Source organism: Castanea sativa, chromosome 5, assembly GCF_040712315.1.
Source record: "Castanea sativa cultivar Marrone di Chiusa Pesio chromosome 5, ASM4071231v1".
NCBI lineage: Eukaryota > Viridiplantae > Streptophyta > Magnoliopsida > Fagales > Fagaceae > Castanea > Castanea sativa.
The window spans coordinates 25737310-25756745 of NC_134017.1; the positions used below are offsets into that span (position 1 = coordinate 25737310).

The 19436-nt window shown below is 34.0% G+C and overlaps 1 pseudogene; it reads right to left on the bottom strand.

Annotated features, from left to right (window-relative positions):
* Nucleotides 1-556: 556 nt before the first annotated feature.
* On the bottom strand, nucleotides 557-18443 carry LOC142633332 (TMV resistance protein N-like; annotated as a pseudogene).
* Between the last annotated feature and the right edge of the window lie 993 nt (nucleotides 18444-19436).

Sequence of the window (19436 nt, forward strand, 5' to 3'; positions counted from 1 at the left end):
GCCGTGAGAAAATAGGTTGTAAAGGATATATATATCAGTAAACTATATCAAATATAACTACGAAATAATTTAGATCATTAGTTAATTACTACTCATTCTTGTATATGTGTTAATATATTAAAAGTCATTGCAACATGTAACCCAAAAGCCGTGAGAAAATAGGTTGTAAAGGATATATATATATATATATATATATATATATATATATATATATATATATATATATATATATATATATTAGTAAACTGTATCAAATATAACTACGAAATAATTTAAATCATTAGTTAATTACTACTAATTTCTTGTATATGTGTTAATACTCATTCGTAAACCTGACTTCTTGTTGAGTAGCAATGCGACAATTTCTAAGTCCAATTAAGTTCTTAATGTCCGTACAGTTCAATGATGAATGAGTACCACAATAAATTCCTGAAAATAGCATTTATGACATAGTTTTATCAAAAAGAAACTTATACAAAACCCAAAAAAAAAAAAAAAAAAAAAATTGATGGGAGGGAGAGAGAGTTGGTGACTTACAAAAGGTTCAAATAAAAAGGGTTTGGTTCCTCAGCGCCACCATTTGGTTTTTCACCGAGAGTCCTCACTCACCATCTTAGAGTTATCTTGTGTGCTTGAATTCCCAAACGGTCATACTCTCTTAGTCTTAGAGTATTGTATGTGAGTAGAGCTACCTTCTCAACTAGCTCCATTCTCATTGTTGCTCTCATCATCACGACTTTGCTTAATTTTGATATCCTCTTCAAAATGATCAACAACGTCTACAACCTCATTATAAGGAATGATGCTGCTGCTGCTGCACTCACTCTGACCCATGCTTTGTTTCAGATCTTCCATTTCTTCCTCACATATCATATGGGCCCCGCATTTCTTTATCTCCATCATGCTTGGATCCGCGGATTTGAATTCAATCTCAAGTTGACAGCTGGATCCATTAGCAATTTGAAGAAATTCTTTTTGAAAGAAGCCTTGTAAATAATTAGAGAGCAAATACACAAACCAACAATGATCCGATTCAACCATATCAAACTCTTTCGAAACACTTACAAGTGGATAACTACTGAAGTAATTTCCATTGACTTTAAAGTAACACGTAAGGAGAAGGTTATAACTGAGATGGTTAGGTGGACGATGCTGGTGCGGTCCAAAAATAGCGCAAAGAGCAATTCCTCTAAGTTGTTTAAATAAATATGAAAGTACTTCCAGATTTACTGAAGCCCCCACACTTTGATGCCTAAACCAAATCGGAACTTCACTTCCAGGAATAACAACATCAAATCTTACTTTTTTAGTTGATTCTCGATAGCACAATTCCTGAAACACAAAAATCAACCATGATGTTTAAAGAAAGCTAAGAGAGAGAGAGAGAGAGAGAGAGAGAGAGAGAGAGAGAGAGAGAGAGAGAGAGAGAGACCTGAAAATATTCTCTTAGCATTGTAGTGAACAAGTCACAGCGGCCTTTATTGTCAACCAATTGGAAACAATTGAGAAGATAGAAATAATTTTGTGAATTATCTTTTATTTTAAATGGTAGTAAAGATTCCAGTGAGGTACATCCATTTGCTTGAACATCTATGTGAGCACTTGATCCAAGTGCCGGCAACAATTGAAGACTCTTGCAATTCTCCACCCAAAATTCTCTCAAATTAGATAGTTGATTAATGCTTTCAGGAATGAAAACAAAATTATTTCCACTTAGATCTAATTTTTCTAATGAGGACAAACAACCAATATCACTAGGGATTGCTTGAAGATTGCAGTTCCTTATATTCAATGTAGTTAATGAAAACAAACCTGATACAGAAGGCAATACCAGGCCCATGAAATCTGGAGTTTTTGTCATTAACAGAAAATTAAGTGGCTTCTTCCATGACCATGATTCAGATGACAGCCCATTACATCCTTGGAAAGATAGTACTTTGAGATTTTTTAACCAAAAGATGGAGGAAGGTGGCTCTCTTATAGCAGTTCCACTCACATCTAGTTCCTCTAAGCCTTCTAGATTCCCCAAATTCATTGGCATATTGTCAAGATTTAAGCAACCATATAGAGTGAGAGTTTTTAGAGATGTCAAACTACAAATGACTCCAGGAAAACTTGAAAGATTTTTGCAGTTAGTTAGATCCAATTTGATAAGCCCAGTTAGGTGCTCCATTGATAATGGTAGATCTCTTATACCAGTACAACTCATGTCTAGTTCCTTTAGGCCTTCAAGATTTCCCAAATTCTCTTGCATTTTGTAAAGTTTTGAGCAACCAGATAAAGTGAGAGTATTTAGAGATGTCAAACTATAAATAACTCTCGGAAGACTTGAAAGGTTTTTGCAATTTGTTAGATCCAATTTGATAAGCCCAGTTAACTGCTCCATTGTTGCTAGTAGATCTTCTATAGCAGTCCCATCCAAATAAAGTTTTAACAAATGGGACATATTTCCTACAATTTCTGGAAACTTCTTCAGCTTTGAACAACTTGAAAGAATAAAAATTTCAAGAGACTCCAAGCTGATCTTGCATGGAAGGCTTTTAAGACATTTGCAATTATTCAAATCCAACAAAATAAGATGTTTGAGATCTCCAAGGGATGCATGAATCATAGGCAATTTTGTGCAACCTTTGAGAATCAGCTTCTCAAGATTTGGGACTCTAGCAAAATCCAAGGTCATGATCAACTCTCTAGAATCACTGAGGTCAATGGTCCTTAGCCACTCTAAACACTATTAACATTGAAAAACAATTAAAAAGAGAAAATTAAACCCTTATCAACATAATTGATTCTTAAAAAAAACACATTTTGCATGAGTGAAAATCTTACCCAAACTCCCTCCCATAGTTGTTTGATGTGGCTATGAGGCATTATGAGTTCAACAAGTTTGTTGGGATGGAAATTTCTTGGCATGAATTTTAAAGGATATCCAAGCCAATTCATAAGACGTAACTCACTTGAAAGATAACTGAGGCCTTCAGGAAGGTGCACATTACCAATTTTAAGCAATCTTAGGTTCCTCATCTTTGAAAAGGCTTCAAAATTGACTTTAACATTATCCTCTTTATTTGGAGATGAGTTAAGGAAGATGCCTTCAATGTTTTTTGTTCCCTAGTACCCAACAACAAAAAGTAAGCATATTAAAAGTTATTAATAGAGAGAGAGAGAGAGAGAGAGAGAGAGAGAGAGAGAGAGAGAGAGAGAGAGAGAGAGAGAGAGAGAGAGAGAGATTAAAATCCTGCATAATTAACTTACCAAACTATTTATTAGTAGATGAAGGGCATCCTCCTTCAACCACAACCTACTACGTTCACCAAGCTCATTAGGAGATTCACAACGAACAATGTCCTTACCCAATTCTTGTAGTAAATCATGCATCCACAACGTTCCACTAGAGATGGTTATAAGAGATTTTTCTACAAGTACATCTATATCAATGTATGGCTTGTAATGGAGAGTTTGTAGTATATTTGCTACACGATATTTAGTCATTCCTTTGAAGAAACAAGCAATATCCAAAAATATTTTTTTCTCTGTTATCTTTAGGCCATCAAAACTTATTTGGAGCACATCTAGGATTTTCCTTTCCGGACTTTCATTTAGTCTACCTAGTACAGATTCCCAAGCATCTAGATTTCTGCGAAACATGAAGGAGCCCAAAACTTCAAGTGCTAATGGAAGGCCTTGAGCATAATGTATAAATGTTTTAGATAGCACCTCGTAACCTTTTAAAGGATTGTCCTGCTTGAAGGCTTTCAGACTAAAAAGCTTAAGAGCTTCATCATTATTCAATATCTTAGCCTTGTATATTTTTTGTTTAGCCACTTCATGTCTAATTAACAAATGTTGATCCCTAGTTATTATAATGATCATACTCCCTTGACCAAACCAACTTCGCTTGCCTGCTAAAGCTTGTAATTGTTCAGGTTGATCCACATCATCAAGAATGACAAGAACCCTTTTATGACATAATCTATTCCTTATCAAATTGATTCCCCACTGAACATCCCAAATATCAATATATTTTTCAAACAAGATATCAGAAAGAAGTTGTTTCTGTAAAGTAACTAGACCACCATTTCCACTTTTTTCTCTTACATTTGCAAGAAAACTGCTGCCAGCAAAATGATAACGGATTTTGTCATATAGGACTTGTGCAATAGTTGTTTTACCGATTCCACCCATTCCCCAAATCCCTATAAAGTGAACATCATTCAACCCCATGCTTAAATATAAATTCTCCATTTCCTCCACACGAGATTGTATTCCAACGAGATCCTCATGAACACCTAAGTATGAATAATGCAAGTCACCAATTAATTTTCTGGCAATCTCCTCGATAATTGTTGACTCCTTCCTGCCAGGAGTATAGAACAATAATTTTTTGAGTCAAGATAGGCCAAAACAAGATAGAAGGCTCAACAAATGTCCTATTTTAGATTCGTTCATTATAGAAAATGGAACTCTAAGTTCCATAATATGAAAAAATATAATCAATTGTGAAATTGGCAAAATAAATTTTGCACTACATATTTGGGCTACTGTAGAAAACATAAAATAGTAAGCCATTGTTTAAGGACCCCAAAAAAAAAAAAAAAAAATCATCACTGGATGGAAGTCATCTGTGTAGTGGTACCTTAACATTAAAACTTGTACGTTTTTAGACCCCTTAAAACATAACCAGATTAACCTAGTTATTTAGCCAAGTGATTAACTTAGGTAAATTATGCAAATTTAGGTTAACACATATAAATCATATCATTGAAACAGTGCGGAAAATAAATAACACAACGATATGATAACCCAGGAAAACCAAACCAGTGAAAAACCTAGGGAAGATTTAACCTAGCTATCCTCAAGGTAAACTGAATTCACTATGAAAGAATTGAAGTTTACACGATAGCGACTTAGACTACTAACATCTTATTACTACCTCGAGTAGGAAACTTACTATCATGACTATGTGATAGCTCCGAGTCCACGGACTACTTCTTTCTTGGATTCCCAGCAAGCACAAGCACTCTTGCTTGTATATCTTTAAGCTCTTGAATCTACAACTGAATTAATCACCAAGCTCTTGACATCAATCTAAATCTTGATAACCCTAAGTATATGTGAAGGCAAACACTTCTAGATCTCACAAAAGATTCACACACACACACAGCATAAAGAGCAACCGCAAAATGTGGCTAGCGTTTTCCTTTTTATATCTAGGGCAAAACATTAAACCCTACACGTAAAACGGGTTTGTGCTGAGTTGGAAAATTCTGCAGAAAAACAATCTACACGAGCTTCAATCGATCGAGTATAATTTTCGATCGATCGAGCTAAGCAGATTTACACAGTAAATTCTACAGTACACTCGATTTCAACTTTACAACTTAAACATACTTTGAGCAAGTCTAAAACAAGACTAAACATTTTGATCATGGTTTGCCAACATTACAAATTGAAGTTCTAATACATTTAAACCTAAAGTCTTAGAATCCAACAAAACTAAAGTGCACATATAGTGGTCCTGGTCAGGAAGAGTTGGAAGGTAGCTATTGTCTTTTAAATATGGAATTAACAACTTTCAATATAACGTCAAAAAGCAACATTTCAATTTACATGATTCTTCATTTGTTGTAACTATTCTTCATTACAACTTGCATGTCATGTTATATTGTATCTTGACTATATATCTAATTCAACTTTTGGAATTCTTCAGGCTTTCATTGCTTGATTTAGAATAAAATAGAAAAATAAAGAAAAGATGCCTGTGATCCCATATTAATGTAGTTTAAATTATTGTTTTTGCAGAATGAATAGAAGTTCTTGCTTTCAAATAAAGGAGCTTGCCTGCTCGGAAGTAGAAGGAGCCTTTATGCAATTCCCGTACTTCCTGAATGTAATTGGGAATGGAATAAAGTTCTATGATTGGGGTCAGTAACAAGGCATTCCTGAGGAGTCATATGGAGAATGGTGATTCATTAAGGATGTATTCTATGGCATGAGCATTGGCATCTAGATTGGCCATTACTGTAAACTTATAACAAGTATATAGTAACGTCCAGCCAGTTCCACGAAAGCAAGTATCTTGATCTTAGAGAATCATGCCCCTTGCTGGACTTACACGAAAACCGAGATTCTAGTTGTGATTAGTGGAAAATGGTGTTAGGTTCTAAAGATTTAGATTTAAATATTTAGAATCATTGTTGTATGGTGTTGGTAAACTAAGAACAAAACATGTCTAGTCTAGGTATTTAGGCAATACTTAAAAGTAATTGTTTCAAGGTTGAAGTCCAACTGATTGCAGAAAAAGGGAGTATGGTTCTGCCTTACTCGATCGATCGAAAATCGCAGGTCTAGTTTTTCTGCAAAATTTTAAACAAGCCCAAGCTCGTGAAAACGTTTAAGGTTTCTTCTACACTTCTCTACATATAAAAAGAAAAACCCTAGCCACGTTTTGAAGACTTTTAGAAGACTTGTGTGTTACTCTTTCTAAGATTTGAGAGGTTTTGTACCTTTTAACTACACAAGATTCTACCAAAACCAAAACTACAATCAAGCATTGGTAGAATTAGTTGCTGCATCAAGATCATTACTAAGGGTAATTTGAAACCTTTGAGTGGGATCTCAAAGTCACAAGCAAGACAACTTGTATTGGTGTAAATCCAAGAAGAGAAGGAGTTCGTGGATTCGGAGCTTGCACGTTGTTGTGTCAATAAGTTACTACTAGAGGTAACATTAGATTTAGGGTTATATATTTTGTAAAAAATTCAATTCTCTTATAATGGATTTGGTTTATTTTGAGGATACCTACATCAAATCCTCTCTAGGTTTTTGTCTTGAAACAGTTAGTTTCATCGGTTTTTTTTAGTTATCATATCGTGGTGTTATTTACTTTTCCACATTTGTGCATGATATGATATATGCTTGCTAAAACTAGATCTGAATAATTAATTTAAGTAATCACTTGACTAATATATTAGGTTAAACAATATGTTTAAGGAGTCTAAACAAACAAACAAGTGGTATCAGAGCGGGTTAGCTCTTGTTTACAGGTTTCTTAACCTAGAGTTGATCCTTGACCCTTGTCGTCATGGATTCCTTGTCTCGTATCTTGAAAGCAGCTAGGATGAGAATTGAATTTATTTTCACTAGTACTATATGGATTTTTAGATGTCCTAATCCTATCCTTGAATGTTTACGTATAACTACTTCATGCAATAATTATGTCTGTTATACCACTTTAATTGCCTTGAAAGCACGTGATACTTGTCTTTGGTATATGGATAGTGGTTGTTCCAAGCATACAAAAGGTAATAAAGCCTTGTTCAAGACTCTTTTTGAAGGAAAGATTGGTACCGTCATTTTTGGAGATGGAAGCAAGTCAGTCATCTGAGGAATTGGAACAATAGACATTCCAGGGCTGCCCGTGTTTGAAGATGTGTGGTTCGTGGATGGGTTGAAGGCAAACTTGCTATGCATCAGCCAAATTTGTGACAATAGGCTAAATGTATTGTTCACCAAGTGTGAAAGTGAGATACTTGATGAAGGAGGTGACTGCATATGTGTTGGTTTAAGAACAGCTGATAATTGTTACAGTATACCAAGCATAAATCATAAGTGTTATAGTGTAAAAATTAATCAGGTGGATTTGTGGCATCAACGGCTAGGACATGCTAGTCACAAGAAAATAGAGAAAATCTCTAAGTGTAAAGCAGTTCTCGGGTTACCAAAGTTTGAAAAGATAGAGAAAACTATCTGTGAACCATGTCAGATCGGCAAATAAGTGAAAGCTAGGCATCCATCAATCAGTGAAGTTCAGACATCTAGACCTTTGGAGTCACTGCATATTGATCTTATAGGTCCTACCAGAGTTCAAAACTTAGGTGAAATGATTTTATGGGTGCATCCTCGTTGTAGTGGATGATTTTACAAGATACATTTGGGTGGTTCTTTTGAAAGATAAGTCAGAAGTTGCTGACAAGATGATTCATCTGTGTAAGAAGTTGCAAGTAGAGAAGAATATCCAGATTGCTCAGATTAGAAGTGATCATGGAAGAGAATTTGAGAACTCTAAACTCATATCCTTTTGCAATGATCAAGGGAAAAAACAAGAATTCTCTACACCCAAGACACCTCATCAAAATGGAGTTGTAGAAAGAAAAATAGAGTAATTCAAGAGATGGCTAGGGTCATGTTGAATAATAAAAGCATGCCGAAATCCTTTTGGGGAGAAGCTGTAAACACTGCATGTCATACCTTGAATAGAGTGTACTTTCGTCCCGATACAAAGAAGACTCCATATGAACTTTGGAGAGGAAAGAAATCAGTGGTGAAATACTTCAAAGTTTTTGGTAGTGACTGTTACATCCTTCGAGACCGAGAGAATTTGGAGAAATTTGATGCAAAAAGCGATAAAGGGTTCTTTCTTAGGTATTCTACATCAAGCAGAGCATATTGGGTATATAATCTCAGAATGAAAACTGTGATGAAATCTGCTAATGTGGTAATAAATGATGAACAATGTGTTGAAACTCAAGTTGAAGAAGATCAAAGGGTTCAAGAGAGATCTATAAAGGTTGAAGATGCTCATTCTAAGGAGTATATTGAAGAGTCTACTAATGAAGAATTATTGATTCCAAATGATACAGTTTCAGAACCAACAACACCGGTCAGGAAACTCTAGGAGAACATGATGAGTCAAGTACATCATCCAGGCAAAAGAGTACAACAACTTCATTGGTGAAAGGTCCATTTGCTAGGGTCAAACTTAGTCATCCTTCCACCAATATCTTCAGAAGTCTGAATGACAATATGAGACTGAGATCTAAAGCATTGAATGTCATTACACACTCATGTTACCTTTCTCAAATGGAACCTAAGAAAGTCGATAAAGCTCTATAAGATGCTGATTGGATTAACTTAATGCATGAAGAACTTCATCAATTTATTCAAAATGATGTGTGGGAACTAGTTCCAAGACCTGAAGGAGTCAATGTAATTGGCACCAAGTGGATCTTCAAAAATAAGTTCGATGAGCATGGAACAGTTGTTAGAAATAAATCGAGACTTGTTGCATAAGGATACACTTAAGTGGAAGGAGTTGACTTTGATGAGACATTTGCACCTATAGCTAGACTTGAGTCTATCCGAATACTTTTAGCCATCACTTGTCACTTGAATTTCAAATTGTATCAAATGGATGTCAAAAGTGCTTTCTTGTATGGGATGTTGCAAGAAGAAGTGTATGTAGAGCAATCCAAAGGATTTGTGGATCCTTTTAGGCCTGGTGATGTCTACAAACTAAAAAGAGCATTGTATGGTCTTAAACAAGCTGCTTGAGTTTGGTATGATAGACTGACCTCTTGTTTCACAGGGAATGGATTCAAGAGAGGAAATGTTGATACTACTCTTTTCATTTGGAAGGATAAGAATCACTTTGTTGTAGCTCAAGTTTATGTTAATGATACTGTTTTTGGCTCTACTAATGATTTTCTTGCTAAATTTGTTGCAGATGAAATGAAAAAGATGTTTGAGATGAGCATGGTAGGTGAACTTACCTACTTTTAGGGATTGCAAATAAAGCAAACATACACTGGAATATACATTAACCAAGCAAAATATACTAGAAACCTTGTCAAGAGATTTGAACCCGAAAAGGTAGCACATGCTAGAACACCCATGGCTATCGATACAAAACTTGGGAATGATTCATCAGGCCAATCTGTTGCCATTACTTTATATAGAAGTATGATAAATAGTTTGTTGTATTTAACTACTAGTCAACCTGATATAGCTTTTAGTGTTGGTGTATGTGCTAGATTTCAATCTAATCCAAAAGAATCACATCTTAATGCTGTTAAGAGAATAATCAAGTATGTCAGTAGTACTTGTGATTTTGGATTGTTTGTAGTAAAGAGCCAAATGTTTCTCTTACTGGGTATTCTGATGCGAATTGGGCTGGCAATGTTGATGATAGGAAAAGCACCACTGAAGGGTGTTTTTTTGTATGAACCAATCTTGTTGCTTGGATGAGTAAAAAGCAAAATTTTGTCTCTTTGTCAACTACAGAAGCAGAATATATTGCAGCTGAAAGTTGTTGTTCACAACATCTTTTGATGAAGAAGCTTTAAGGTGATTATGGTCAAAAGATTAGATATCACTTCATTAGGGATCTTGTTGAAAGAAAGTTTGTTACTCTTGAGTACATTCCTATTGAGCATCAGAAAGCCAACATCTTTACCAAACCTCTTGATAGAAGAAAGTTTAAGTCTCTTCGTCAAGTGATTGGTGTGATCACATGTCCCTAGTCACCTATGAGTTTCATGGTCTTTATGTTAATTCATTCTATCTCTTGTGACTAAAATTGTTTTTCTTTAGGATTGCATTTGCATAACATTCATACATTGCATTCTAGGGTTGTTTTTCAGTTTTTTTTTTTAAATAGAAAATCAGAAAGCAAAAAAAAAAGGGGGGGGGGGTTGTATTATACATCTTCAAGGTGTGTAATTGAGGTTGGCTTATGAAATTTACATTTCATGACTATGTAACTTGTTTAGCTTTGATGAACTTTATTTTTCTGCACTTTGCTAGTTTGTGCTATGTAGTACTTGTATTGTGTGAGTTGTTTATGGTTTTTAAACACATGCTCTTGGTTTGAAGTCACATACTTTTGATTGTAAGGACTAAAAAATCCTAGGAGAAAGGCATAAATAACTATCTCACCATAGTTACTCATCAATCATGAACATTTGTGTGCAAATCATAAAAGCCGTGTTCGGTAAGGTGTAGCACTTGCACAACAAAATACTTAAGGTGTTATTGTACATTAGTTAAAAGAAGCAAAAAGAAAAAAGAAAAAAAAAGAAAAATATGCTTCAAAATAAAAAGAAAAAGAAAAAAAAATTGACTTGGTTGCAAGTATGTTTTCTAAGAGATGTGAGAGTTATATGATGTAACTCTTAAGTTGATAGTCACTATCAAATTTATGTGATGAATAATGTAGAAAGTGTGTTTATTCTTTGTTTACATATTACCTTGTGAGTATCTCATGCACTTGCTAGTTGCACACACCACAAACAAAACATTGTTAAATTTGGTACATGAGATTGTGTGTTAAGTTGTGTGGCCTTCCAAAATTAAAATTCTTGATGTGTTTAATACATTTTGGGAAGTGAGGAAAGAAAAGATTGAGGAAATTTGATGAAGTTGAATTTTTCTTTCAAAAATTTGGTTTTGAAAATCATTTGAAGTCATGACCATACATGTCATATCATAAAAACAGTTTTTCATATGATTCTGAAGAAAATTTTTCCAAAATTTTTCAAAATTTCTATTTCTTTGTAATTCGACCAATCGAAGTCTATTTTTTGACCGATCAAAATGTGAAGGAGAAAAACAAGTTTTTTAATTCAAAGTCTTGGGTCCCTTCGATTCCTACCCGATTCCTTTCGATTAGTCGAGCCTGTTTTCATGTGAAATTCGATCCTCTCGACTGATTGAATTTTTTTTTTTTGTTTTTTTAAACAAAAAGGAATCAAATGTGACTTTTTCAAAGAAGCTTCTTGTCTATCTCTTTAATTTCTCTTTCAATCCCTTCTCTCAATTTTTTTTTTGTCATTTTCTTGGTCAAAGATTCAAAGGCTTTCTTCATACACTTAAGGTAAGACTTTTTTTACCTTTCTTTTTCATCTTTTTACATGTTTTCATGCATTTTTTTAGGGATATTTTAATTTTTCAAAATTTGGGGTTTTTGATGTTTATAGGGTTTTTGTTTGTGCATCATATAAACATGTTTCACATGCTTTAATTTCAAAATTTTGTGATTAATTGAAAATTTTGAAATTAGAGTTCTAAGTTCATGAGAAATTGGGGATTTTGTGAAATTGGGCAAAACTAAGTGAAATCGGCTTCTATTGTTGATGGATTGAGTGATTATAACTTGTTTTATACTTGTTGTGTTGTTCAATTGATCATCAAAAGGTTTTTTGAGAATTACGTTTTTCAAAATTGGGGATTTTCTAAAATTCATAAATTTCCTTTGTCAATTTTCAAAATTGTTATGAAATTAGACTGTTTAAAAGCATTAGATCATGCATCATATAGTTTTTCAAATTGCATGTTATCTTGTCCCTAACATGTCTTAATGTGGTCTGCCCTTGGTTTTTGTTGTTTTCTTTGTTTCTGATTCTTAGTCATGGTTCCTAAGGTTGTTAGGAAGTTCAAATGTAGAGCCAATAGAAACCTTGGGCCTTCCTCTTTAGGTTCAACCCTAGGTGATAGAGAGCATTTTCTGTCTGCCAAGTGTGAGAAAACGTATGAGACCTTAACTAAGTATTGGTCTATCTAGGGTGAGAGGGAAATAGTTTTGAGTGAGCTAGATCCTTTTATTCGTAGGAACTTTGTGTCTAGGAACTGTGTTTCTTTATGTCAAGTGTCTGATCCTTCTCCTGCAACTTTGATTAGAGAGTTTTACTCTAACCTCTCTGTGTATTTTAAGGTCACAGCCGGTCATTACTTGACTTCTTGGATTAGAGGTCAAGAGTTTACAATCTCTAAACAAACTGTCTTTGAAGCTTTAGGTGTACCTTTAGTTTATAAATCCACATACCTATACACTGAGTTTCCTGCTGTTAATGACATGATGTCCCTTCTTTATGGTTGTCTTGTTACTTGGGGTACTGATCCAAGAATTAACTTTTGTGAATTCACTAAGATTAATTTTGAGTATTTACAGATTACTTGTCATAACATCTATCCCATTTCCCATGTTCATATTGTTCCCATAGGTAGATGTGCTTTCCTTTATGCTTTTATTAATGATGGTTCTATGTGTTTTCCTTCCATGTTCATACAAACTATTGTTGATATCTATAAGAGTAAAAGTAAGAATCAGAAGTTGTTCTTTCCTATGTTTATTTTTAGAATTTTTAGGTTCTTAGGTTTATCCAAGCTTCCTCCCTTAGAGTTAGTGCATATCACTGCCCCTATAGGAGCCACCTATCTTAGACAATGGTAGGCATAGATGAAGAGTGCTGAAACAAGCACTGAGACGTATAAGAGATCACGAGGAGAAGCTACCACTATAGCTCCTACCATTGGTACTATGCCTACTACTAAGGAGACATTTGTGGATCCGACTGCTGTTATGGATCCTTCTGGCGGTGCTGATGATGTTGACCCTATAGTTGCCCCTCCTTTTTCACTTCGTGCCATGATGGTGTCCTTCATGACTACACAGGCTACTCATGGACAGTTTCTTGATGAGTTGTTGACGAAGGTTGCCTCTTTGAGAGCTGACTTTGCGAAGTATAGGAGTGCTTTTCCACCTCCTCCACCCTTTGAGGACTGATTTTGCCTTTGGCAATTCGTAACAAAAAAGGGGAGTAGAGTTTAGGAGTTTTGTATGTAGGGGGAGTAGATTTATTATATTTAAGGGGAGTTTGATGTATTTTGATATTCTTTTTGGTTTTGTGTTTATTTTTCTATCTTTATTTCTGTTGTTTATGTCTTTGATTCACAAATATTGATGTGATGCGGTTATTGATTATGATAGTCGATGATGGTGAGGTTATTCATATTGATTTTTTCACTGTCTATTTATATGTTTTATGAATTCAAAGTTCAAATTCTGATTTAGGTTATTATACTGCATTTTCCACACATGCGTTTATGTTTTGTTTTTAGCGTTTTAGGAATTTACAAGTCAATTCTTTCTATAGTTGCTGCCTATACTAGCAACAAATAATTAGTAGTTGTGTAAGAATTGTATTAGGGCAATAACTTGTATTTAGGCTGGTATTTGATTTAAGCATTACATGTTGTATGTATGTTTTGTCACGGATTTCCAAAGGAGGAGATTGTTAGGTTCTAAAGATTTAGATTTAAATATTTAGAATCATTGTTGTATTGTGTTGGCAAACCGAGAACAAAACATGTCTAGTCTAGGTATTTAGGCAATGCTTAAAAGCGGTTGTTTCAAGGTTGAAGTCCAGCTGATTGCAGAAAAAGGGAGTATGGTTCTGCATTACTCAACTGATCAAGAATTAGGCTCGACCGATCGAAAATCGCAAGTCCAGTTTTTTTCTGCAAAATTTTAAACAGGCCAAGCCTGCAAAAATGTTTAGGGTTTCTTCTAAACTTCTCTACATATAAAAAGAAAAACCCAAGACATGTTTTGAAGACTTTTAGAAGATTTGTGTGTTACTCTTTGTGAGATTTGAGAGATTTTGTACCTTTTAACTACACAAGATTTTACCGAAGCCAAAATTACAATCAAGCATTGGTAGAACATAGTTGCTGCATCGAGATAATTATTGAGGGTGATTTGAAACCTTTGAGTGAGATCTCAAAGTCACAAGCAAGGCGGCTTGTGTTGGTATAAATCCAAGAAGAGAAGGAATTCGTAAATTCAGAGCTTGTACGTGGTCGTGTAAGTAAGTTACTACTGGAGGTAGCATTAGATTTAGGGCTAAATCTTTTGTAAAAACTTCAATTCCTTTATAGTGGATTTGGTTTACCTTGAGGATACCTAGGTCAAATCCTCTCTAGGTTTTTACCTTGAAACGGTTAGTTTCATCAGTTTTCCTGGGTTATCATATCGTGGTGTTATTTACTTTTCTGCATTTGTGCATGATATGATATATGCTTGTTTAACCTAGATCTGAATAATTAATCTAAGTAATCACTTAGTTAATATATTAGGTTAAACAATCTATTTAAGGTGTCTAAACGAACAAACAAGTGGAAATGGACAAAGGTTCAAATATATTAATCTATATATTTGGTCAGTTGGACTCTTTCAATACTGGCAAATTCAATGGCACAACAACTTAAAGACCTGGCAAAACAGTGCGGGTCGGGTCAATTGAGTTGCTGGTTGAGTCGGGTTGACCTGTATTTTTCAAACGAGCTTTTTTTTTTTTTCAATTACAAAAACAAATCAATGACAACCTTTTTAGAAAAAAATCAATGACAACCTATTTAGAAAGAATGACTAAAATCAATTAAACAAATCAAAAACAATTCTGACATTTTGAGCATGACAAAATTTTTTTATAATCATAAATTCATGATGGAAAAAGTCTTTAATGTTAATAACTCACTATCAAAATACATGTAATTACAAGTTTACATCTCCAAAAAGAAATAGATTTTAAAGAGTAAATAGATTTTAAAGAGTACTTAAAAGTATATATTTTAAGTTTACATCATTAATAATATCATTCCCACAAAAGTAGAGGCACAAGAGTCTTCTCAGAGAGACTAAAATTGTGAAAGGTGTTAAGCAAAAAAAAAAATTGTGAAAGGCTGAAAGCTCTTACCTCATAGAGATTTGTGCCTTTCAGCCTTTGTGGACTATAGCAACTACAAGTTCTATTCTTTTTTTTTTCTTTTATCTTTTTTAAGAATCAACTACAAGCTCTTAAGTCTAGCAGATTCTTTAAAAAAAAAAAAAAACGCCCTTAAGTCTAGCCATTTACTGCGTTAGTAAATAGTAAGTAGGTTAGTGTACTAGACTACTAGACTACATTTGATTGAAATTGTGAGTCAAGTGTGTGAGCTCAGAGCTGTGAAGTGTCATATCAAATTGAATGAGCATTTTTCTTTTTAATAAATGGGTTGTCTTGTCTTGTCTAATGTCTGTCAAATGTGAACATCTATCTATAATCTATTGGTTTTGATGATTTGCGCTTTATGCACCTAGCATCAGGATGTTGTCTAAATATTTTTTAAGCGAATTTTTTTAACGGGTCAGGTCAGGTTTATTCGCAAATAATCGGGTCGGGTCATGGGTCAACCCGTTTTTACTTCGGGTCAAAAATTCGGGTTCGGGTCAAGTATTTTTCAGGTTGGATTGGGTTTGATCAAAAAATTCTAACTCATTTTGCCATGTCTAAGTCTACTTATGAAGCCATTTCATCAAGGAAGTCTATTTTGTACCAAATTGGCCGATACATGTGGTATATACCGTACTAGAGGCTAGGTTGGCACAAAAACAAGCGTATTTCGTACCAGTTTAAATACCGGACATACCAGAGTTGTTTCGGCCGTACCAGCGTATATAAAGAATTTCGGCCGGAAAACAAATTCCGAACCAATACCTAACTTAGACATTCAAATGCTTCTCTCTACTTCTCATCGCACTAATTTATACTTTCTACCTTCTTCGTATGTTCTTCCCTTAACACTGATGGTGAGACGTAACACCAATGAGCAATTGGCTGGCCATGCCACCTTGAGAGAGGAGATGAAACTAGAGAGAGAGGTGAGGTGAAACTAAAGGAGATAGATCAAAAGTAAAAATAAATAAATGAATGAACTTTGAAAACTGAAGAGTTAAGTTTAAACGTGTAAAGATTAAGTGTTCTTGGAAATTGGAGGTAGGTGTCAGGTGACTAGGACAGGCTTGTGATGTGGAGGAGAAAATAAGAAAACAAAATGGGAAGAGCTATCAAGTAAGCCTGCCTACGAAGCATTAAAAAAGGTGTGAAAGAAAATTAACTCAAGGTGATAAAAATGAGGGAAGGAGCAATTAGATATAGGAAATATATATATATATATATATATATATATATATATATATATATATATAAAAGATAATAAAGATAGAAGAAGAGAATAAAAACTAAAAAAAGTAGTAACAAATGTTGGCAGGTATACCTTGATTTGTATATGTGCAACAACTTCGGATTTGTCATTTGAGTGAAAAGCAGATCTAGAATTTGTTTTATAATTTCTTTTTTAGATGTCTAGTCAATTAAAAAAAAATTCACATTTATTGTTAGTTATATATATATATATATAATATAAAATATAAAATAGCAGTAAATTTGAAACGGTACACCGGTATAAGAAATATATCGTACCGGTAGCCAAACCGGTATAGCCTCCGGTACAGTATTGACTTCTTTGCATTAGATAGTCTCCTTCAATTCTAGATTAGTGGAAAAATATTTGGTTTTCAAATGCTTAAGCATTCATTATAGCTTAGTTTATGATCTAATAAAAATAAAAGGAAAAAAAGATCAATTCACAAGTAACAAGTTTAGTGGGGAAAAAATGGAAACACTATCTTTTTTCTGTAATTTTTTCAATCAAAGCAGTGAGCATTTTTTATGCCTACAATTCACAAGACACATATGGAAAATAGACTTGAATTGTTAATCATTATGCAGACATATTGAAGATTGGGAAGCAGAATTCAGATGGGTTATACAAGGCAGCAGCTTTGGTCTACACTCATAGTAGTTGCCTAAGCTGCTAATATTTATTATATATGTACTAGAAACAAATCAGAGATTTCATGCTGCAGATTTTAAAGGTGAAGAAGCCATTTTCAAAGCCATGAAGAATGATATAAAATTTGGATTCGCCTCTTGCAAAAAAGGTTAAGGGGAGATGCACACAGAGGAAAATAAGAGTTCCAGGAATTATGCTATTTAAAGTTACCAACTGCTGCTTGAGATTGTGCTCCGTGTCTACAGCTTAAGCTGCTTGTTTTGATCTATTATTTGTTCAATTCATCAGTTGTATTAAAAGATAAAATCAATCAATTCACAAAAGAAATTAAGCTTGCTTTTGCTCCGGATTAATATAATAAAGTGACCGGTTGAAAATTCCAATTTTATAAATTATATGAGAAACTCATCAAATTCTCTACGTAGAGTAATTGATTAAAGTCCACTAGTAACTAATCTTCTTTTTTCTTTAAATAATCCACTAGTAACTAACCAAGTAGCTAATATTTGCTTTCTCAAAAAAAAAAGTAGCTAATATTTGAGTAATGGACACAACATACGTATTAAATTCAGCGATCCATGATTAGATTTCTTTTCTATCTAGCTGAGAAAATATATTAAATTACATAATTTGAAAAAAAATTTACCTGGCCAAGTGAACAAAGTAATGATGAATAATATTTATATTCTAGAAGTGTGCAAAAGAAATTCTTACTTATTCCGTGTACCCCATCCCGAGAGATTGGCAACTTGAGTCAAAGCAGCTCTCCACGATTGCAACTTCTCTTTGTTCTTGATAAGTTCTTCATGTTTAGCAAAGGCTTCTGCAAAACTATTCCTTTGATTTCGTACATCAAATGGATCCACACCATAAAAAACAGGCAAAATTGTTAGCCTAGTCTCTTCCTTGCACTCAACAATCTTTACAAGTTCATCCAAGCATCAAGATGAAGACGCATAGTTTCTTGATAGAATAATGATTGCGGATTTCGACTTTTCTATAGCATTCAAGAGCTCCGTGGAAATGGGTTTTCCTTTCTCGAGTCTTTCATCATCTCTAAAGGTTCTAATTCCTTTTTGATCCAAAGTAGCATATAGATGGTCTGTGAAGTTATTACGGGTGTCCTCGCCTCTAAAACTGAGAAAAACATCATACTCCCATTTGGGCAATGAAGAAGAAGAGGAAGCTATTTCAGAGGTTATGGAAGCCATTGGAAACTTACAAAGCTTCAGTGTGTGTGATATCAGCTGTGGCTTTGATTAGAGCCATTGACGGAGCTATTATTGGACTAGGGGGGGCAACGGTCCCCCTAATTTTTTTTTTAAAAAATATTACTATATTAATAGGTACTAATTCTAGCAATTTTATTCAATAAAATTACATTTTGTCTCCCTTAATAATACTATCAATTCTTTTGAGAGTAATATTATAGCCACAGACGTTTTTACAACGTTTATACAAACTATTAAAGTAGCAAATTCTTATTGGTTTGTACACTTGCATCACTTTTTATTTATCAATAACTACTCACCACATTAGCAATTTGTAAAAAATTTGTAGTTTTAGCATTTTTCACCTTTTAAAGGACATAAAAAATTAATAGATTAAATCTAAAAAAAAAATACAAGCCCAAAATAATTCTAACAACAAAAATCACCAATAATAAAACTAAAAAAATTAAGCTCAATCAATCTATTTTATCCAAAACAAACAACTTGGCCATTTAAAAAAATTTAAACAAAAATCCTTAGTAGTAAAATAGTAGACTCAAAGGCCGGAACCATCGCACACGACTAGCAGTAAAGTTGCCCCCTAACTCCAAGTCCTGGCTCTGTACCTGATTAGAGCTATATTATCATATTCAGAGTAGTTCCCTTGTAAATACTTGAAAAGAGAGAACGAATAATTTATGTCTTCAGCGATTTTTATTTTATTTTTCCTAATTCCTTTTAGCTATTTTGTAAGTTGTAACTTTCAGGAAACTTTGAGGAAATTTCGTAAGGGATGCTAAGAAAACTTTCAGGAAACTTTCAGAAAATATTATACAACTGTGAAGTGTAAACAAAGGCAGTTTTCAGAGATATGCTAAGAAATTGTCTTTGAGGATTAAGGAAACATCATACGCCTTTTCAGCTCTTCTTTTTCTTCTTCTTTCCTGATTTTATGCTTGTCCGGCGTCATGAAAAGGTAGTCAAACGAGTAAC